Below are 23,681 nucleotides of genomic sequence, written 5' to 3'. Positions count from 1 at the left end.
AGCCCTGATTTGCATATATTGAAGAATCCTTGCATTCCTGGGATAAACCCCACTTGATCATGGTTATGATCCTTTTAATGTGCTGCTAGATTCTGTTTGCTAGTATTTTGTTGAGGATTTTTGTATCTATGTTCATCAGTGATATTGGCCTGTAGTTTTCTTTTTTTGTGGCATCTTTGTCTGGTTTTGGTATCAGGGCGATGGTGGCATTGTAGAACGAGTTTGGGAGTGTTCCTCCTTCTGCTATATTTTGGAAGAGTTTGAGAAGGATAGGCATTAGCTTTTCTGTAGATGTTCGATAGAATTCGCCTGTGAAGCCATCTGGTCCTGGGCTTTTGTTTGTTGGAAGATTTTTAATCACAGTTTCAATTTCAGTACTTGTGATTGGTCTGTTTATGTTTTCTATTTCTTCCTGGTTCAGTCTCAGAAGGTTGTGCTTTTCTAAGAATTTGTTCATTTCTTCCAGGTTGTCCATTTTATTGGCATATAGTTGCTTGTAGTAATCTCTCATGATCCTTTGTATTTCTGCAGTGTCAGTTGTTACTTCTCCTTTTTCATTTCTAATTCTATTGATTTGAGTCTTCTCCCTTTTTTTATTGATGAGTCTGGCTAATGGTTTATCAATTTTGTTTATCTTCTCAAAGAACCAGCTTTTAGTTTTATCCATCTTTGCTATCATTTTCTTCATTTCTTTTTCATTTATTTCTGATCTGATCTTTATGATTTCTTTCCTTCTGCTAACTTCGGGTTTTTTTGTTCTTCTTTCTCTAATTGCTTTAGGTGTAAGATTAAGTTGTTTATTTGAGATGTTTCTTGTTTCTTGAGGTAGGATTGTATTGCTATAAACTTCCCTCTTAGAACTGCTTTTGCTGCATCCCATAGGTTTTGGGTCATCGTGTTTTCATTGTCATTTGTTTCTAGGTATTTTTTGATTTCCTCTTTGATTTCTTCAGTGATCTCTTGGTTATTTAGTAGTGTATTGTTTAGCCTCCATATGTTTGCTGTTTTTTACAGATTTTTTCCTGTAATTGATATCTAGTCTCATAGCGTTTGTGGTCGGAAAAGATACTTGATATGATTTCAGTTTTCTTAAGTTTACCAAGGCTTGATTTGTGACCCAGGATATGATCTGTCCTGGAGAATGTTCCATGAGCACTTGAGAAGAAAGTGTATTCTGTTTTTTTTGGTTAGAATGTCCTACAAGTATCAATTAAGTCCATCTTGTTTAATGTGTCATTTAAAGCTTGTGTTTCCTTATTTATTTTCATTTTGGATGATCTGTCCATTGGTGAAAGTGGGGTGTCAAAGTCCCCTACTATGTTTGTGTTACTGTTGCTTTCCCCTTTTATGGCTGTTAACATTTGCCTTATGTATTCAGGTGCTCCTGTGTTGGGTGCATAAATATTTACAATTGTTATATCTTCTTCTAGGATTTATCCCTTGATCATTATGTAGTGTCCTTTTTCTCTTGTAATAGTCTTTCTTTTAAAGTCTATTTTGTCTGACCTGAGAATTGTTACTCCAGCTTTCTTTTGATTTCCATTTGCATGGAATATCTTTTTCCATCCCCTCACTTTCAGTCTGTATGTGTCCCTAGGTCTGAAGTGGGTCTCTTGTAGACAGCATATGTATGGGTCTTGTTTTGTATCCATTCAACCAGTCTATGTCTTTTGGTTGGAGCATTTAATCCATTTACATTTAAGGTAGTTATCGATATGTATGTTCCTATTACCATTTTCTTAATTGTTTTGGGTTTGTTATTGTAATTCTTTTCCTTCTTTTGTGTTTTCTGCCTAGAGAAGTTCCTTTAGCATTTGTTGTAGAGCTGGTTTGGTGGTGCTGAATTCTGTTAGCTTTTGCTTATCTTTAAAGGTTTTAATTTCTCCATCAAATCTGAATGATATCCTTGCTGGGTAGTGTAATCTTGGTTGTAGGTTTTTCCCTTTCATCACCTTAAATATGTGCTGCCACTCCCTTCTGGCTTGCAGAGTTTCTGCTGAAAGATCAGCTATTAACCTTATGCTGATTCCCTTGTATGTTATTTGTTTCTTTTTCCTTGCTGCTTTTAATATTTTTTCTTTGTATTTAATTTTTGATAGTTTGATTAATGTGTGTCTTGGTGTGTTTCCTCTTGGATTTATCCTGTATGGAGCTCTCTGCACTTCCTGGACTTGATTGACTATTTCCTTATACATATTAGGGAAGTTTTCAACTATAGTGTCTTCAAATATTTTCTCAGTCCCTTTTTTTTCCCTCTTCTTCTTTTGGGACTTCTGTAATTTGAATGTTGATGCATTTAATTTTGTCCCAGAGGTCTCTGAGATTGTCCTCAATTCTTTTCATTCTTTTCTCTTTATTCTGCTCTGCGGTAGTTATTTCCACTATTTTATCTTCCAGGTCACTTATCCATTCTTCTGCCTCAGTTATTCTGCTATTGAATCCTTCTACAGAATTTTTAATTTCATTGATTGTGTTATTCATCATTGTTTGTTTGCTCTTTAGTTCTTCTAGGTCCTTGTTAAACGTTTCTTGTATTTTCTCCATTGTATTTCCAAGATTTTGGATCATCTTTACTATCATTACTCTGAATTCATTTTCAGGTAGACTACCTACTTTCTCTTCATTTGTTTGGTCTGGTGGGTATTTACCTTGCTGCATCATCTGCTGTGTATTTCTCTGTCTTCTCATTTTGCCTATTTACTGTGTTTGGAGTCTCCTTTTTACAGGCTTCAGGTTCGTAGTTCCTGTTGTATTTGATGTCTACCCCCAGTTGGTAAGGTTTGTTCAGTGGGTTGTGCAGGGTTCCTTGTGGAGGGGACTGGTGCCTGTGTTCTGGTGGATGAGGCTGGATCTTGTCTTTCTGGTGGGCTGGACCGAGTCTGGTGGTGTGTTTTGGGGTGTCTGTGACTTTATTATGATTTTAGGTAGCCTCTCTGCTAATGGGTGGGTTTGTGTTCCTGTCTTGCTAGTTGTTTGGCATAGGATGTCCAGCACTGTAGCTTGCTGGTCGTTGAGTGGATCTGGGTCTTAGCGTTGAGATGGAGATCTGTGGGAGAGCTTTTGCTGTTTGATATTACGTGGGGCCGGGAGGTCTCTGTTGGAGCAATGTCCTGAACTTGGCTCTCCCACCTCAGAGGCTCAGGCCTGACACCTGGTCAGAGCACCAAGACCCCTTCAGCCACACAGCTCTGAAGAAAATGGAGAAAAAAGTTAGAAAGAAAGAAAGAAAAAATAAATAAAATAAAAGAAAGTCATTAAAATAGAAAAGAATTATTAAAAATAAAAACATAAAAAAGTAATAAAAAAAAGAAAGAGAGAAAGAAAGAAGAGAGGAACTAAACCAAAAAACAAATCCTCCTATGATAACAAGTGCTAAAAGCTATACTAAAAGAAAAAAAAAAAAAGACAGTCCGAACCCTAGGACAAATGGCAAAAGCAAAGTTTTACAGACAAAATCACACAAAGAAGCATACACACATACACATCCACAAAAAGAGAAAAAGGAAAAAAAATGTGTATATATATATAAAAAAATAAAACAAAGGAAGAGAGCAGCCAAATTAATAAGGAAATCTACCAATGATAATAAGCTCTAAATACTAAACTAAGATAAGCATAAAAGCAGAAACAGATTAGATGCAGAAAGCAAACCCCAAGTCTACAGTTGCTCCCAAAGTCCATAGCCTCAATTTTGGGATGATTGGCTGTCTATTCAGGTATTCCACAGATGCAGGGTACATCAAGTTGATTGTGGAGATTTAATCTCCTGAGGCTGCACGGAGAAATTTCCCTTTCTCTTCTTTGTTCGCACAGATCCTGGGGTTCAGCTTTGGACTTGGCCCCACCTCTGCAGGTAGGTAGCCTGAGGGCATCTGTTTCCCACCCAGATAGGATGGGGTTAAAGGAGCAGCTGATTAGGGGCCTCTGGCTCACTCAGGCTTGGGGAGGGAAGGGTACAGAATATGGGGTGAACCTGTGGCGGCAGAGGCCGGCATGACGTTGCAACAGCCTGTGGCGCCCTGTGTGTTCTCCCAGGGAAGTTGTCCCTTCTTAGGGGAAAACATAGGAAAAACACTCTTTAACATAAACCACAACAAGATCTTTTTTGACCCATGTCCTAGAGAAATGGAAACAAAACCAAAAATAAACGAATGGTACCTAATTAAACCTAAAAGCTTTTCCCCTTCATTATTCTTTATTTACTAAAAATAGATTCTTTCCTTCAGAATTCCTTCCATAGTCTTCCACCTCTTAAAATCTGGCTTATTCATTGCATATGAAAATTCCTTATAAATGTATCTACCCTAGAATTTTCCACCATTCATCAAAGCTCTTGTAATTTGTTATTCTTTTAAAGTTATTATTGAAAAATAGTTTAATTGTGAACATAGACAAAATGAAACACTTAGAATCTCTCAATGTTAACACAGTAGTTTCATATTGGCATAGTTTCTAATAGTATCACTTTTCATTTAATCTAAGATCTGTCGTTATTTTATGTACCTCTAAAAAAAGGGGGGCTTCTAATTGAAATGCAAGACAGTATTGATTAAAGGTGCATCCTGATTTTACAACTGTTGATATGTTAAAAATGTGCCTTTTAGAATTGAGAAAATTCTAAATTCACCATTTTAATAACTACATTGTTTTCTGTCAGATTGATGTACTATAATTCACTAAATCATTTTGTTATTGTTGTGCAGTTAGGGTATTTCTAGGTTTTTGATAATAACTACCTTATGCATGTAGATTTTTTTACACTGTTGAGCAATTTATTTGTCTCACTTCTTGGACTGTCTGGATCAAAAGATTCATGAAAATTCATATGGTTCTTGCTATTTTTCCGTTGCTTTCCAAAAATGTTGTCCCATTGCCACTAGCAGTAAATGAGTATCCCAAATCCACACGAAAATGTTGAGAGCTATTTAAAAAATCCCAACTTTTTGAAATTCTAATATCTTCATAAATATTTCTGTAATTTATATGTATTTGAAATAGTAAGAGTAAACATCTATCCTCATGCTGTTTATTAAATTTTTCCTTAGTAAGGCTTATTTAGCAACCACCTATAGTTTTGGTTTCTTTAATTTACTTCCATTTGTCACTAGAACAGTTACTCTGTTGGTGTGATAGGAAAAAAAAATCTAGTCTTTATTTTGAATAAGATCAAGATTGTGGTGGTGGCAGAGTGGGTGGTATGGAAAGAGAGGTGCTGAGCCCCTTGTTTTAGCAGAAAGACTAGTAATTTCCTGAACCTTCATTTCCAGCATTTATAGGAACCCAGTGGTCTTTGCTTCCTTTTGTCTTTGAGGGATATAGGGTGATGGCTGTAGAGAGCACCCCTACTCTCTACAAAGAATAAAGACTTTGGTGTTAGGTCTACCAAGTTTTAACTTTAATTTTGATACTTAGTAGCTATATGGCATTGGGCAAATTACTTGAAGTCTAACCTAAATTAAGTGTGATATTAATGCTCACCTAGCAGGGTATTAAGAACTTTGAATAAGTTAATGTATGAAAAGCACCTGATATGCAGCCTGGTTTGCAATAGTCCACTTAATTCTCCTGTGGCCACTGTGGATGCTGGAGCAGGTCATACACAGCATGAGGATACCACATTTCAGGGGATGCTAGCTGTATAATAGTCATTGTGGATTTATATATATATTTATTACCATACAATAGACATTATAGTTTTTATGTACTACTGGTCTTGTTGTAACTAACTAAACTAAATCGATATATTATGACAACGTTTCATCAGATGGGAGTAAAGTTCCTTGAGAAAACGGTACTTTTTCTAATTTGCAGAGCAGAATACAGTTACCGGTTGGATGAAATTTTCTAAACAACTGGTTTATCATTACTTAGGTGTTTTTCTTGTTACCAAGAAATTCACATTTGTAATAGGCAGACTAGTGTTCCCTCAACACTTCAAAGATGTCCAGGTCCCCAGAAACTGTGGATGTGTTACCTTACATGGCAAAGGGGAATTAAGTTTGCAGATGGAATTAAGGTTGCTAATCAACTGTCCTTAAAAGTAGGGAGATTTTCCTGGGTTATCCACCTGGGCCCAATGTAATCACAAGGATCCTTAAAAGTGGAAGAAGGAGGCAGAACAGAGGTCACAGAGTTGCAACATGACAGGAACCTACCCATTGTTGCTGGCTTTGAAGATGGAGAAAGGAGGCAATAAGCCAAGGAATGTGGACACTTTCTAGAAGCTAGAAAGAGCAAGAAAGTGGATTCTCTCCCCTGGAGTCTCCAGAAAGGAACACAGCCCTCTTGACCCCTTGACTTTGACCAGTGAGACCCGTTAGGTACTTGTAAATTACAAACTGTAAGATAAAAGATTCGTGTTGTTTTAGGCACTCAGTTTGTGATAATTTGTCACAGCAGCGATAGAAAATGAATATAACATTGTTAGCAGGAAATTTAGAAAATACGGACAAGAAAAAAAAAATAGAATAAAAGTCCCTTGTATTATTTCCTAGCTCTGTCTTCTGACCAGGTCCAGAAGCAGTGACATCCCAATAACAACAAGCACCCCATCCCCAGATTTTGGTACAAAAAGGGACCAATAGTAACTACAGTGGAGATACCTGGCAGACTGTACTTTAACCAAAAGGTCAAGGTTGACATCACCAGTGATGTCATGTTGTTGTCATATACACCCTGATCTAATGTAACAAGAAAGGCACTTTTACCTCCATGGTATTTTTCTCAAAAACCTATAACCTCAGTCTAAGCATGAAAAATAAAATCGGAAGCATCCAAATTGAGGCACAGTGTGCAGAATATCTGGCCAGTGTACTTCAAAACTGTCAAGGTGATGATAAACAAAGAAAGACTAAGAAAGTGTCACAGACCAGGGACACTCAGGAGACATGATGCCTAGGGCAAAGTGGAATCCTGGAAAAGAAAAAGGACATCATTAGAAAAAACTGGTAGAATCTAAAAAAGTCTGGAATTTAGTTAATAGTAAGGTAGTACTATCAATCTCTCAATTTTAACAAATGTGCCATAGTTATATAAAATGTTGACTTTAGGGGAAACTGGATGACAGGTACATGGGAGCTCTCTCTATCTTTCCAACGTCTCTATAAATCTGAAGTTGTCTTGAAATAACAAAGTACCTTTCACATAATCCCATTGCTTGAAAATGGCTATTAATACTTTATAAAAATGAGATTAAACCCTGTAACTTTTGTTCACCAGCTTTTTTTACTCATCAGCATATTAAGACATTATCTTTCAGGTCCTTTGGCTACTTAAAGGGAGACAGTGATTGGTCAGCAGCATCTCAGATTGTACTGGCCATATGACATTTTTCATATCATGGGAGGCAGGCTCTGCCAGCCTTGGTTTGGTCCAAACCTCAGTCCACCTGTGAAAGAGAAGCTTTCACAAAGATTTCACAAGCTTTAATGTTCATAACACTTTAATATATTCTTGACTCTGTACCTCTTCTAACACTCACAGAACAAGAAAGGCACGAGGAGAGGTTCCTTGTTGCTTCAACACAAGAGCACTGTCTCCCTTTATAATCCATGATTTATGATGCCACCAATAGATTTGATATTGTACTTGAAAGGAAAAAAAACCCCAAATGACTATTAGCTGCTTGTCAGTCACTAAATGTTTTATGTGCATCATTTTATTTAATCCTCAAAGCAATGCTCCGAGGAAGGAAATATTCTCATCCCCATTTCAAACATTTATAGAAAGAGATTAAGTAACTTGCCCAGGGTCACACAGTAAGTGGTAGAGGTAAGTTTCAACCCAGGCAATGTGGCTGTAGCCAGAATATTTGATCATTGTGCTGTACTGTCTTCTCAAGGGACAGTTACCTAAATTGTGATTTTGGGGAGAAATCACAGAATTTATTCTATGAAAAGCTATAGTTGTGGAACAGCAGCAACAGCAACAACAAAATTCTTCTGCAACTGTCTTGTGTTACCAAGCTGTTCTGCTCAGAGGAGACAGTGTCAAAGCAGGCAGTAGGAAAATTCGAGAAAGAGTAAACTGGAGAGCTCTCTGCTACTCTAAATGTCATTCCTACTCTAGTTGGTATTAAACCTCTGTATGATTGACTTTATTTTCAATATCTGTCCTATTTTTCTACAGCATCATTTTTGATGACATCATCACGTATCACATCAGTGTAATAGACCCTAAAACTTTTGCAAGTTCAGAAAAGGGAGTGTGGAAATATCTTTAAAATGCCTGTAAAAACTGTAAAATGCTATGTGAATATTACGCATTGTATTACAACCTATTTTTAAAATTAGAATTCTTCTGTATACAAATATTCCTATGTATCCATCTAGTAAGCTAATGCTAAAACTAAACAAAACTTACATGCAATTTTCCTTTTATCATTGTTTCTGTCTTGCACATTTCTTTGTGAGTAGAATTAAATTACAACCAAAAATAGAAATGCATTTGTTAGCACCTGGTACCATTGTTCTGAAAGAAAGATATTTTTTTTCCATGGTGGCAAACCTTCCCCACACAGAGTTATATAAATTGAATTTGCATGTTAAAAAAAGTGTGTGCACTGTTGTTTTATAATTAAAGATAAGATTAACCTGTGTGTTGAATTTTCCTCCAACAACTTGAGACGTTTTCATGTTAATTTTACTAAAAACAGGGTGAGAGTAATGGGGAATTATTTTCTGCTGACATTCTGTCCCGTTAGATTAAATGTGCATTTTGGGATTGAGCTGTCAGTTTTGATTTCAGCTTAGTTTTCATGCAGAGTTGGTGCATGGAGATTATTTCCCCATTATTGTTTAATATGTGCTTTTTTTATGGGAGTAGAAGTAATTTGTGGCCATCCTGTCAATCATTTCCTCACAGTTTGGACACATACATGAGAAATATAGAAGGAAAGTCTTGAACCAACTGTTTCAAGCAGTCTAGCTTACTTACATATTTAAAACCCCTGCTTTTGTACCCTTTTTAGAACTGACCATGGTTTAAGTTAAATAATTTAATGAAAATCTATATAGTGCTAGCTAATGTCACAGACAAAAAGTTATTTTATTTGTTTATACAAATTAATCCATTCATTCATTTTTAATGCCATGCTCCTATGTATATTACATTGACAGGATGGTATTTATTTAGGTAGCTCAGCATATAATTTCAGCTGATCTTTTCTTAGTCTTTTTGAAAATCTGCAGTTTTGGATCACTTGAAGAAATTCTGATTAATATAATTATTAATTAATAAGGAGAACTTTATTTTTATTTTATACACTGATGGTTTAGTAACAATGTTTTTTATTTGTTATTCATTCTTCAAACACTTATTATGTGCCTGCTATCTATAATCACCCTGTTAGGTGGAAAGAGGGGTCTTAAGATATATGACAAATTCTCTGAGTTCAGGCATCAACGATTCAACAGCCTGTGAAGGTATGTTTGGGTTTTATTTGATAAGTTTTGGGGAACTAACAAATATTTTTGATCAAGGGCATCACCATGGGGATCTAGAGAATTTAATTGACTGTGGTATATGGACTACACAACTTAGGGGATAGACTGGGGCACCTTGTGTGAGGATGTTACATTGGTACTGGAGGCAGATGAGGATGGTGGCATTTAGAAGCATGGGTAAAAGAGAAACAGATGTACTTGAGGAGAGTCTAAATAACCTGACAGCTGACTGGCTACCTCTGAAGGTTTGCATCTGATTGAATGGATGAATTAATTTAGAGACATAGTCAAGTCCGGGAGAGACTCTGGGTCAGAGTGATGGTTGTATTTGTTTTTTTCTCCTCCAGTTTTATTGAGATGTAATTGACATACAGCACTGTATAAGTTTGAAGTGTACAGCATAATGATTTGACTTACATACATCATGAAGCGATTATCACAGTAAATTTAGTGAACATCCATCATCTCATACAAAAATATAGATACAAAATGAAAGAAATAGAAACATTTTTTTTTCTGATGAGAACTCTTAGGATTTACTCTCTTAACAATTTTCATATATAACATATAGCTAGTTGTTTTGAGCAACTTGAATTTAAGAGTTAGTGGATATTCAGTAGGCAGGTGAGCATACACGCTGAGACATGGGAGATAGGATGGGGAGGTACAGTTTCTGGAATCTATTTCCTATAAAAAGAATTTAGAATTCAGTAACTGTCCCTAGAGCAGTTGCTTTCAAACATTGTTGACTGTGATCCATAATATATTTTACATCGTGACTTGTTATATGTGTGTATATAAATATACATATTTCTACATGATGTGTACCCATATACATATTTTTTAAATTAATTAATTAATTACTTATTTTTATTTTTGGCTGTATTGGGTCTTGGTTGCTGCACACAGACTTTCTCTAGTTGCAGTGAGCGGGGGCTACTTTTCGTTGCTGTGTGCGGGCTTCTCATTGCAGTGGCTTCTCTTGTTGCGGGGCACGGGCTCTAGGTGTGTGGGCTTCAGTAGTTGTGGCACGCGGGCTCAATAGTTGTGGCTCACGGGCTCTAGAGCACAGGCTCAGTAGTTGTGGCACACGGGCTTAGTTTCTCCATGGCATGTAGGATCTTCCTGGACCAGGGCTCGAACCCATGTCCCCTGCACTGGCAGGCAGATTCTTAACCACTGTGCCACCAGGGAAGCCCCGCCCCCATATACATTTATATATAATCTTCATATAAACTCATGTTTCCAGCCCAATTTTACCCTCATTACAGTTAATGAACCCTGATAATAATTTTCTACTCTATTTTAAAAATCCTTTATTTAAAAAAAAAATGCTGATCAAGACTCACTTAATTGATTTCACAATCTACGAATCAGGCATGACCTGCAGGTGACAGCTACTGCGCCGTGGATCCAGCTCCCGTGTGTTCTTTCTTGTCGTCATGCCCCTGCCCTCTGCAGGGAAGGATCAGCTAGGATTTTGAGCAGGCTGGTGTTGGGAGCAGCAGCAGCCCTGCTACTGCTGCTTCCGAATTTCCCAACCACCTGAAATTGAACTAAGATGCAGCAGCACTCAACTGAGAATATGTCGTCTCGTTCTTAGGGATCCAGGGTGTGTCGAATGTGGTTCTGTTTTATACATGGTGAAAAGAAAGTCAAGGAGAAAAGAGAAAAGGTAAAAGATAAGTGGATAAGAAAGGGATGAAGGAAAATTTACTTTTATGTTGTCTCCCAACTTTCTTCACATAAATATGCGGTCAGATTATTGACAATTCACTATTTTTAAAGTCATCTGAAGAGCCAGAGCTCTTAAATCTGTTCTTATACTGAGCATAGGAAGGGTGGAGGGTACTGTGTGTTTATGTGTATGTATTTGTGTACTACATGCCATTTTATTACATTATTTTATGCAAACAGTGTGACCACCCTGACACAGGGTCTCTGGCATGCTTGCCTTGATTATACCATATGCTACTAACCCTCCATGTTGGAACCAACTGTTCCCCTCCCAGACACTCTCTGTAATTCCTCAAAGATGTAAGTACCTGGTATATCTTCTTTCTCCTACTAATTCTGTCATCAGTTTTTGGTAATAACACAAAATATTGACATGGACAATGCACTTCCATGCCCTACCTTCTGCCCAAGATGCTCCTTCAAGGATCTTGCTTCCATCCTATGTTATCCAGTTACCACCGTACTCACAGAGTTATTCTCTCTTATCCAACCCCCATACTCCTTGACTCATTCTCTCTTAGCTGATGATCTTGCATCTTATTTCAATTATAGAAATAGAAGCTATTGATAGAGCGCTTCAACATTTTTCCTTACCTCATTTTCCAACCCACCCACATTTTTGCCACATGTGTTCTGTCTTCCTCCTGCCACAGTGGATGGACTATTACTGCTATTATCTACGTCCCACCTGGTACGCTGGATCCATGTACCCTCATCAACTCAAGGGTATTGCTCCTGTGGTTATATCTTTCCTCAGCATGAAACCCTCTACTGGATTACTTACATCACACACAAACATGTTGAAATACTTTCCATCTTTAAAAAAAAGTTCACTTCCTTAATAGAGTGGTCAATATTTGCTATCGTCACTTCTTAATCTCCTCTTAAATTCATTTCAGTCAGGCTTTCTTCCACACTCCTGCACCAAAACTGTTCTTGGCACTTTTACCGGTGACCTCCATCTATTAAAATCCATTGGTCAGTTCGGAGTTCTCTACTTATTAAAATTCCAGCAGACTTTCACATCAGTAATTACTCCATTCTTCTGGAAACCCTTTCTTCACTTGGCTTCTAGGTTACACAGTATCCTGATTGTTCTGCCTCCCTGGATACTCTCTGTCAGGCTCTTTGCTGGACCTTCCTCTTTTCCAGACCTCTAAACATTGGAGAGTCCCGGGACTTGTTCCTCAGACCTCTTCTCTGTATTCTATATATAATTGTCTCACAAATCCTTTGGCTTTAAATGTCAATTAAATGCTAATGATGTTACAGTTAATATTTCTAGACTCAAGTTCCTCCCTTAGTTCAACATCTATGTCTCTCTTTAGATATTTAGCAGTCATTGCAAACTTAGCATGTCCAAAAAAGTACTCTGCACTTTTGCCCTCTTATAAACTACCCCTTCCTCAGTTTTCCTCATCCAATTAATAGAGGCATGATAAACTAAGGGGACTCAGGCCTAAGAATAAGGAGTCATCTTTGAGTCCTCCTTTTCACTAATACCCCACATCTGGTTTGCCAGAAAGCCCTGCTAACAATACTCCAAAATCTATCCTGAATTCAACCACTTTTCACCATCTCCACAACAACTGTCCAAGACACCATCATTTCTCAACTGGACCTCTGCTGTAGCTGGTCAAATTACCTTCCTGCTTCTACCCTTAGCTTTAAAGTCTGGTATTCACACAGTGGCTAGAATGATCTTTTAAAAAATTTAATCAAGTCACTTTCTTTGCTTAAAACCATTTAAGGCTTCCCATCATAATTAGAAGAAAATCGAAAACAAATTTCCATGACGATGCTAGTCCTTCATGATTCTCATTTTTTACTATCCTTTCCTCAGCCCCTCTCATGCTCCTCAAACACAACAAACTTGTTTTAGGCCATCATGCTTAACTTTTTCCCTCACAGGGATGCTTTTCCCCCAGATCCTCATTTCTTTCAGATCTTTCCCAGAAAGTCATTTCGTCAGAAAGGCCGTTTTTTTCTTTCTGACCTCTATATCAAATAGCAGACTTCCCACCTCCTGCCAGTGCTTTCTCCTTAATTTGATTCTCTCTCTCTCTTTTTTAGAGCATTTATTTGCTGCTGCAACTGTAAGATGTATTGTTAGTCATTTTCTGTTCTTCTCACTCTCCACACCCACCGAAACCCAGAAAGCAAGTTCATGAAGGCAACAGCTTTACCTATCCATCTGTATCTGTAGCATCTAGAAAAGTGGTGCCTGGCATAAAAAGATGCTGTAATATTTGTGGAATTAAAACAAGTTAATTTTTAAAAGAGAATATCAATACATTGGAGTCTTATCATAGTTTGGTCTTCCCTGTAAGACCCTTCCATGTATGCTTATCTTTAAAGAGGACTCCATTCTGTTTATACCTAGAGCTTCTCTTTAAGTCTACTTGAACTATAGGGCAGTGCCAAGGCCAGTCTTGGAGCTAAGTCAATATGTGAGCATTTGGGAAAAATCTTGATTTATTAAAAACATTATTTTTGCATTGTGTTTCTTTCAAGTGAATAGAAAGATGAATTGCAGCAAGTAAGTACAGATTCTGCCTCTGTCATTGAGTTTTACTGCTGAATGGCCTGAGACTGCATAAGTTTTGCTGGCAGGAGTAGCAGAATGAGGACAGGAGTCAAGGAGATGTGCTTTCTAATCCTAGCACTAATTAGAAAACAGCAGGAGGAAGGTGGGTGATTGCCTAATTTCGTAATCTTTGGTGTTCAAGTTTCCTTTTCAAAATTAGGAATTGCACCAGGGGCTGGATGATATCTTTGCTCCCTTCCTGCTCTAATATCATACAGTTCTTCTGTCAAGCAAGACACTCCCAAGTGAGCCTTAGCCATTGTTGTCAGATATTCTATTCAGCTACTTCATGTATAATGCAAACATAGACACAATCCCTGTGAACCATTTAGCTTCTTCTGAGAGACAGCAATCTGTGTCACACTGAGTGATCCCTTGCTGCTGTTTCCAAGAGCTGTTTGATAAATGCAGCCGTGAGCTGGAGCCAGTGCCCGAAAGCCAGTCCTGTGCATCTCTTCCCAGCTTATTGTTCAGTCACATCACTCTGTGTTGGTAGATTGAAATTGGCCATGGGGGTAGTATTTACACCAAGGGAGTGCTACAAATCAGAGTTTCCCCCCCCCACTCCACTCCCTGACCAAGAGCCAGTTGTTAAATTTATTTATCAGCATACCACCAGATAAGTGTGAATAGGTATCACCATCATTAGATGAATAAATCAAGGGAAGTCTGATTTATAGTGGTACATGGGGTACATGGTACCACTATGGGACATAGAAAACCCACAGGTACAACCACCACCACTACCATCCTTTTAACAAACCTGATTGAGAAATTACTTATTGCGGCACAACAATAAGGACTTTATATGACTTATTTAATACTGATGACGGTTCATGAAGTTATTATTATTACTATCATTTTTACCGACAAGGAAGCAAAACTGATGAGGGGTTAAATAACCTACCCAAAATCATACAACCGGTAGGTGACAGAACCTGAACATGTGCCCAGGTTTCTCTGATTCCAATCGTGAGGCTGTACTGTCTCCCTGACACATAATATACACACAGACACATTTTTTTTTTCCCATAAATTTATTTATTTATTTATTTATGGCTGCATTGGGTCTTCGTTGCTGCACGTGGGCTTTCTCTAGTTGCGGCGAGCGGGGGTTGCTCTTCGTTGCGGTGCGTGGGCTTCTCATTGCGGTGGCTTCTCTTGTTGTGGAGCACAGGCTCAAGGTGCACGGGCTTCAGTAGTTGTGGCATGCAGGCTCAGTAGTTGTGGTGCATGGGCTTAGTTGCTCCGCAGCGACACATTCTTATCTATACATACATTTATGGATTTAAAGATACTTCTTTTTTCTCCACTGTGGTGACTGTTTCTCTCTTTCTTCACAAAGGGCAAAAATATCATAAATGCAAATATGACACCAGAGACTTGTTTGTTCTCAAAAACATTTAAAACCTTCCGTAAGGACTAGTTCAGAAATGGGACTGAGGATCCCATCTGAGTCAATATCATCAGAAAGGCACAGTGACATGGAAGATACCCACATTTTTGATCTTGAAAGCTTTATCTCTTCTTGTTGGCAAAATAGCTGAAAAGGAAACTGCTTAACCTAAGACAGGCACTTTATCCTCAAAGTAAAGTGCTTCTTAAAAAGTGGTTGTATAATCCTTGAATTAAAATTCCAAATCCACAGAGAAAAACATTACCAGCACTGTGTTAGGTTTAAAGGAAAGTGTCCATTAGCTCCCAAAACATGCTAAGGAAGCTGATCTCAGGACAGGATGAAAGTCGCAGGAGTAATGATTATGCCTTTGATCCACTACCCATATGGCATTCTTGACAGGATTATGTAAATGACCTTTAAAAAGTATTTTGGAGCCAGCAGACCTGGAAACATTTATAGATTTTCAAATCTGAGTATCTAATCAGATGAAAAGGAAATTAAGCTTTTCTCCATTAACTTCAACTAGAAGCTCCCTTTTCTAATTTTTCCTTACATAAGAGTCTTTAGAGATGACAGTTGCAATGCTGCTAGAGAAGCCTCCAGGAAGTAAAGAAGGGGAAAAGAGAATAGCTGCCATTTAGTCAGTTTAAGCAGATTGATCAACTCCTTCTCTCAGGGGATTTGGTTGAAGTAGATGGCAAGGGGTTTGAGAAATTCGGTCAGGGATTTCCACCAGGCAGTAGCACTTGGACCAACTGTAACGTCTGTGTCAAAGGGTTTATAAGAAATTAAATATGCTAATGAATCTGGCTATTGTTCTGGGGAAATATGTGAAGTATTCCTCATCTCTCTGCACCTCTCTGTAAGATGGAGGAGGGCCATTTTCAGTGTGATCTTGAGTTGGTTACAGACTGATTCTGCTGGTCCAGACAGCAAACTTTTGAGAAACACTGGTCTATGGTTTTCAACTCCAGCTTTACATTAGAATCATTGCAGGTGAGAAGGAGAAAGAGAGAGACAGAAAGAGACAGAGAGAGAGAGAGAGCAAGAGAGAGAGAGAGAGAAGCAAAGCTTGGAACCTATTTCAGACCAAAATCTCTAGGGTGGGGTTGGAACATCAGTGCTTTTGACAAGCTCCCTGGGTGATGCTCATGTACAGGCAGGGTTGAAAACTACGAATCTAGATCCACCTCTTCATTTTCAGGTTTAGAGACCTGACTTGTGCAAGGTTATACTTAATTTAGTTCAATTCAGTGAATGTTTATTCAGTCCCAGCTGTGAGTTGGACTCTGCCTCTGAGCTCAGGGGCACAGAGATGAGGGCACTGCTCATGTGGAAAGAAGTAGATCTGTTCTTCCTCAACCTGCCTTTCCCTGAACTCCTTGCAGACCTCCCAGGGCTCTGTAGGATATTTTCATTATTTCAAAAATCCTATAGAAGGGCTTCCCTGATGGTGCAGTGGTTAGGAATCCGCCTGCCAATGCAGGGGCACGGGTTCGAGCCCTGGTCCAGGAAGATCCCACATGCTGCGGAGCAGCTAAGCCTGTGTGCCACAATTACTGAGCCTGAGCTCTAGAACCCGCAAACCACAACTACTGAGTCTGCGTGCTACAACTACTGAAGCCTGCATGCCTAGAGCCTGTGCTGCACAACAGGAGAAGCCACTGCAATGAGAAGCCTGCTCACCACAACGAAGAGTAGCTCCCACTTGCCGCAACTAGAGAAAGCCCTCGCGCAGCAACGAAGACCCAACGCAGCCAAAAATAAATAAAATTAAATTAAAAAAAAAATCCTATAGAGGACTCCATGTTCTCCCATGATAAATTGACACAGACTAACTACATGTGATCTAATTTATTTGCTATTCATTGGAATTCTATTAACTAGATGTGTGGCAACTCTGGTGTTGTCATGCTCACCAGGAGTTCTGATTCACGTAGTGGTTGTCAGTATTGACTGCTAGAATCAATCTGCTGCGTCAAGTCCCCGGCTCCTCTACTGACTAGTTTTTTGATTATGGTCAAATAATTTTTTTTCTCTGTGCCTCAGTTTCCTCAAATGGGGTGATGATAGCTTCTTAGGCGTAGGGTTGTTTTGAGAGTATCTGTAAAGAACTTACATTTTCAGGAAAATAGCACACCATCAATGTCAGCTATTGTTTACTATTGTTCCTTTCTTTTGAGCTTTTACTAAGCTCTGTATTGGCTCTATTGCTAGGGAATGAATGCATCAGATTGCCAATCACTGTACACCTCTAACTTTCAATTCTGGTAATTATCAAGGTGGGCTGGAAAAATATGAGCCACACATTGTATTTTTTCTCTTTGTTGAAAGCAGGCAATTAACTGAAGTGGTAGGGACTTTCTGATGCTTAGGTGGAACTGTGCTGGGGCTGCGTGGGTGGGGAAGGCTGATTTGCAAGGCGCAACAGTGGATTCAGTGACAGTAAAAGTGTACGTACTTTCCTTACTTTAAAGAAATGTTTGGTAATAGACATCTCCAACAGAGTATAATTAGCATAAGTGAAAACTGGCACAATAAATTGTTATTTTTATCATTGTCCCCATGCTATTGGGCAAATTAAAAAAAAATTATTATTTAGAATTTTGCATTCAGAAAGTAAATCTGGTAAAAAAGGTTAATAGGAATTGGATCATTTTGAGCAGGATTTGTTTGTCTGCTGATCCTTTTTCAAATTGACGTTAAGATCACACAATATGAAGCATATTCTTAACTCAAATAGTCCTCATCAATAATTAGTGATTACTTGTAATTCATACCTTCAGAATGAGGGAGTATAGTCTCAAGTGAGAAATCGTTTATGTGCTATGCTGTATGTGTATGTATGTGTGTGTAGAAGGAGCTGAATTCTCTCTCTCTCACGGAACCCATCTAGTAGTAACTTTTAACCTTTTCTTTTCCTGGATGTCTTTGATAATCTTGTGAAGCCATAGACCTTATTCCAAGAAAAATGTGTTTCTAGAGGCATGTGCATGATTTTGTGTGCATCTATAGATCTTTCAAGTTAAAACAAACTATGAGGTTTTTCCTACCAAAGTTTATGTTTCCCAAATTCAGATCTGCGTAAAAAAGGGGGGTGCTGGACATTTACTAGGTGAGAATCCACCTACATAACGTTCAGACTCTCCAGCTTCTCTGAAGTTTTGAGCAGATTTATACAGGCCCTGCTTCTTTGTAGTTACCATAGCAGACATGAGATGCTGGTCTGAACCATCACTCTTCCCCATCGAAAGTAATTTATTGAAATTTTATTAAATCTCAAGGTATAGTCAGGACAAGACCATGTGCAGAGAACTGTGGGAATGAGTTGCCTAGAAATCTGGCTTTTCTTAGTTTGGGACGACTTGGTGATCTGACCCCAATGTTGAAGCCAGATGTGGAGTTGGCACAAGCAGCACTGGCTACATGGTTTGTGGGGCCCCGTGCAAGCTGAAAACGCTGGGCCTCTTGTTTAAAAAGAATTCAGAATTTCAAGATGGTGACAGCAGAGCATTGAATCATGTGGGAGACCCTTCTGAACATGGGGTCCTGTGCAGTTACACAGGACCATCATCCATGAAGATGGCCATGACCATAGAGACATAGAGACAGTGATGGGTCTCAGTAACAGATACAAAATTGAAATTTGCTTATAGGGGAAGAGGGGATTGGTCGCGTTTTTGGAGGGAGAGCAGAGTCAGGAAACAGAAAGAAGGATGGATGGGAGAAAACTTTATAATTCTGTCTCTTTTCTTTCCCCCACATTTTTTTCCACGTGGGTCTGAAACTGGAAGTTCAGTATGTGTGGGTCACAGCAGTTTACCACCCCTGCTCACACAGCCCAGGTGAACAGGAGCCTGTGGGGATGGGGATCAGGCAGTGGTTTTCTGGGGTGGAGAGCTAATGGCTAGGGGAACGGGTGGACAAGCTGGAGTTTCTGTGTGCCCTTCATTCCTCCCCAATCTTCCTGCACTTGGCAATTATAGCCAAGGGTACTGCCCCACTGCTACTGAGAGCAGTGCCCAGGGCACAGGTCCCCTAAGATTAGGAGCAAGCAGGGAACTCAGGTAGGGGGGCTGGAATGGTGAGCATAGACTGCAGCACTAGAATTTTTCTGCCCCAAGGTAGAATTTTTCTCCACTCCCTGAAGAGTGGGGCTGGGGCTGGGGCCACTGCCCTTAAAGGAATAAAGAGTGTGCTCTCAGGGAAAAAAGATTAGATATTAGAGAAACATAATCTCCAAATGAGAAAGAGAAAGGAAATTAAAAGCCTTTCCAGAGGAAGCAGAGCTAATGAAACAGAATATGACTTTAAAATGGTCTTAATAAATATTCTTACAGAAGGATAAGGGAAGCTTTTGAAATCACAGAGCAGGAAAAAGAAGTAATTTAAAATTCAGGGTATTAAAACATAACTGTTGGGATTGAAAAAAAACCCAACCAACTAGTGAGACAGTTGGAATCACAGAATGGGTACAGCTGAGGTACAAACTAGCGAACCAAAAGGTTGTGTCACAGAACTTTCCCAGAAGACATCAGGAAGAGATGGAATCCATGAAAAATGTTGAGAGTCATGAAACACAGGAATAAAAGTGTCAAAATCTATAAAAGAGAATTCCCAGAAGGTGAGAAAGGAACCAACAGAGAAGAGGAAATATGAACAAAAATTTCCCAGAATTAAAGAAAGATATAAAAGCTCAGGATAAAAAGGCTAATGGAGTGCTGAACAGAACAGATAAGAAAACCAAAATCAATAGCCAGACAGCTAATAGTTTAACTGAAGAACATAAAGACAGAAAGAATAATTTTAAAGATTCCAGAGAGTAAGAAAAGACCTGAGCAAGTGCTGGCTGATGGCAGGGTTCTTAACAGCAGCAATGGATAATGTCTTCAAAGTTTTAAAGGCAAAGAAATTTGAGCTTAGAATTTTATATCCAGATAAACTACCATTTTAGTAAAGAAATTCTTTGCCTTACAAAGTTTAAACAGTTTCCCACTCAAAGATCATCTTTGAAATGCTCCCAAGAGGTGCTCTGCAAAAAGAAAAATCAATATGGAGGGATAAATGAGAATGGGAAATAAAAATTTGCAAAGAAGTAGATCACGTTTATAATGTCTAACGAAGCAATGATTTAAAAAAATTTATAATTTTAATGACAAAGAATTAATACTCTAGATGATACACCACCAAGGCTAGAGCAAAGCGTGTTTAAGGAAAAGTGTGCTCAAGTTTTTGCCTTGTTTGGGAGACATGGATGTTGATCAGTTTAAACACTGAGAGGGAAAACTAAGCATAACAATAAGTTTTGAAAAATTAGGAATTATATTCAGAAGATTAAAGAAAAATGGATAAAGTTCAAATGGCAGAGGAAAATTTTATCTAAACAAGGATTTGCTCTAGGTCATGGAGGTTAAAACACAGAGATTTAAAAAAAACCTTGTGTTCAAACATTGATCGTGTCAGTAATCATTGTGTGACAACAGGCAAATAACCTCTGTGAATATTGATTTCCTATCTGTAAAACAGGAATGACAATGCCTACCAGGAAGCATTGATGTGGGTATGAAATAAGATACTGTTAGTATTGGGTTTAGCATGAGGCCAGGGGATAGTAAATGCTCAATAGAAGGCAGCTAGTACAGCCTTGGTTCATATTTCCAGTGCTGACCTAGCCCTGCCTGGTCCTTGGCACCAAGGACACTGAGTTTATTGCTGAGATTTTTTTCCCCTAAGACATCGAGGCTCCATCAATTAGAAAGATTGACTACCTTTCAATTTCCTTAATTATAAGAAAGCACTAAAAATGCCACTATTTCTTATAGTTATTATGAGAATTAAGTAAATTAATACATGTAAAATACTTAGGATCTATTAAGTGCTTTAAATGTTAATTACTATAATTATTTTTATGCTTATTCTTAGATGGAAACTTCCAGAACATACCATCTGCTCCTTAGAAAATTCCCTCAATAGGGTTATAGTACGGATGTAATCAATCATAAAACATTTAAGGCACAAGGGCAGTGACCCTCTCTAGAGCACTCAGTGTGGTCTCTCTGACATGGCAGTCATTCATCAAAGAAACAACTGCAAGGTCCACTTTTGTGAAGAAGTATTCTTAGTCTTGAACTCTGGCATATGCTTCACTGGACAGAAGAATAAAACAGCTTTAAGAGAGATGATGGTTACCAGCTGGTTAAACTTACCAATTCCAAGATGTCTGCCTTGCAGAGCACATATATCATAGTAGGATTCTCAGCAATAGCTCACTTTGGTGACGTAGCCTTGTGTATATTTACATGGTGCTCTCTCCATGAATTCAAAATGTTTCTATTGACTCACTGTTGGTAAACATGTGCTTTGAGGACTTTTCCCAGACACAATGAATTCATACCTTCCCTCAGAAAGACACAGATATAATAACCTAGCAGTTAAGGTGAGTGTTGGATCCAGCCTAATGGTTTTATGCTCCAGTTCACTGACACTGGCAAAGTCATTTAACGTTAATACACCTCTGTTTCCTTCTACTGTGGCCTGTACTGTGACACTACTGACAGAACCTCTCTGATTGTATGATTTTGATGATTAAATGAGAATAGACATGTGAAATGTCAGAATCAGAACAAATGTTCAGTAATTGTTAGTGTTGACGACAATAAGATGGTGGTAACCATGGTCACAAGGACAGGATGTGGTCTATGGATGTGGGGATCTTTCTCCTCTATCCTCCCTCCCATTCCTGTGAAGTTAAGAATAAGATATTGAAATTAAGTCTAACTATCTTAATCAGTTAATGTAAATACACCAAATGCTTATGAGCACAGCACAACATGTTTGTTTCTTTTCTTCCTCTAATAAAGGTTCATATAAATAATTTCAACTTCACAGTTACTAAAACCTGCTAAGAGATTAGGGCAGGTTTTTTTCTGCTTTCAGACGGGGTGAGATGCCTTATCCAAGGACACAATACACAGGAAGAATGAAGGTCATGTTCCTTATGAGACCTGGTAAATACCCTTTTCCCACAATTTCTTTAACAAAAGGTGGCTCCATGTCAGTTTTCATACAAGATTTATTAAATTGTCACAGAGACCCGTGCATATTCTAGCAGAAGATACTAATGATGATTCTCAAGATGCATTCTTTTGTAACCTTCAGGCAGTAATAGAAGAGAAACCAATGCCTGACATCAAACTCCCAAGAAGATATGGAGACAGAGCAATGTGTCAGTAAAAGTGAAGTTGCAGATTCATTTTGTCTGCTCTTTAACACTCTATTGTATGGAAGTGACTCTGAATAGTGAAAAGGGTCCTCAATGCATTTGGCCGGAGGCAACCTTATGAAAATACTGACAATGAAAAGGAACCAGCATATAAAGAATAATGGGGGGACAAAAATGCCTAGGCAATCACCAGGGCATAAAAAAAACCAGTCACATCAGCCAAGGGTGCTTAGATAGAAAGATGTATGACACGCAAATAGGATGGCCAAGTATTAACAAGTAGGCAAGGCTGGAAGGCGGAGCTCCTGGGGGTATATTCTCATGAAGGAAAAGGGTTATTATTAAAACAGCCAACAGATAATTGAGTGCTTATGATGTACCAGACCCTCTCATAATTATAACTATTAAGTCATTTTATTCTATAGAAACTTATGAGTCATTTTCAAATATTATCATCATTTTATAGATGAGGAAACTGAGACCCAGAAGGGTCTTTGCAAAGGTGCATGTTTCTAAAAGGGAAGTGCTGGGATTTGAGCCCAGGTGGTCTGGTTCTACAGTTGCAAGATGGTAAATTATCATTCAAAGATGGGGAGCAGGAAGTGGAGGAAGGCCAGAGCCCTTGTGCTCAACCACTATATCACCTCCAGCTGATGCAGCATCAATGGGCCTATTTTGTCAGTCCTCTGAGAGAAATGAATGTCCTGTGGGAGATTTTATAGTATCTGAGACACAGGAGCACGTTGCTCTGTTTTCAATTCCCAATAGTGTTATCATAGGTCCTAGTTTGTCCAGGATAGCTATGGTTTATGCCGGCTGTCAAGGTGTAATCAATAAGAGTGCTTTAACAAGTGTCCCAATTTGGAAGATAAAGTATATAGTCACTCTATGTTGACAGTCAAATGGTTAATCCCTGGGCAAAACTAAACCCACTAGAAAGCTGAAGTGCTGTGCTAATGATTTCTTATATACACAAGAGAGGGATGGGGTTGAGGAGGACTTGCTCTGTAGGAGGAATACTAAGGAGTAACATCCCTCACACCCAGGAAAAAAATAAAATAGAAACACCCAATAGAAAATAGCAGAATCCTCAAAGTAGGCAGCATAATTAGATTCCGTTAAAAAGTACTCCAAAGAGGGCATTTTCATCACGCTTACTCTGTCAAAGGCAAAGCTAGGATAAAAGACTGATTTCCTCAGAGAAAATTTGAGGTGAATTCCAATCATGTCTGGGTAGTTTTATTATCTATCCAGGTATTAGAACCCAGCCCTAAATGTCAGGAATTGGGGGAT

The sequence above is a fragment of the Eschrichtius robustus genome, chromosome 15 (genome assembly GCF_028021215.1).
Source record: "Eschrichtius robustus isolate mEscRob2 chromosome 15, mEscRob2.pri, whole genome shotgun sequence".
Taxonomy (NCBI): domain Eukaryota; kingdom Metazoa; phylum Chordata; class Mammalia; order Artiodactyla; family Eschrichtiidae; genus Eschrichtius; species Eschrichtius robustus.
The sequence above is the reverse complement of the archived record's forward strand: the minus strand, read 5'-3'. Positions refer to the sequence as shown.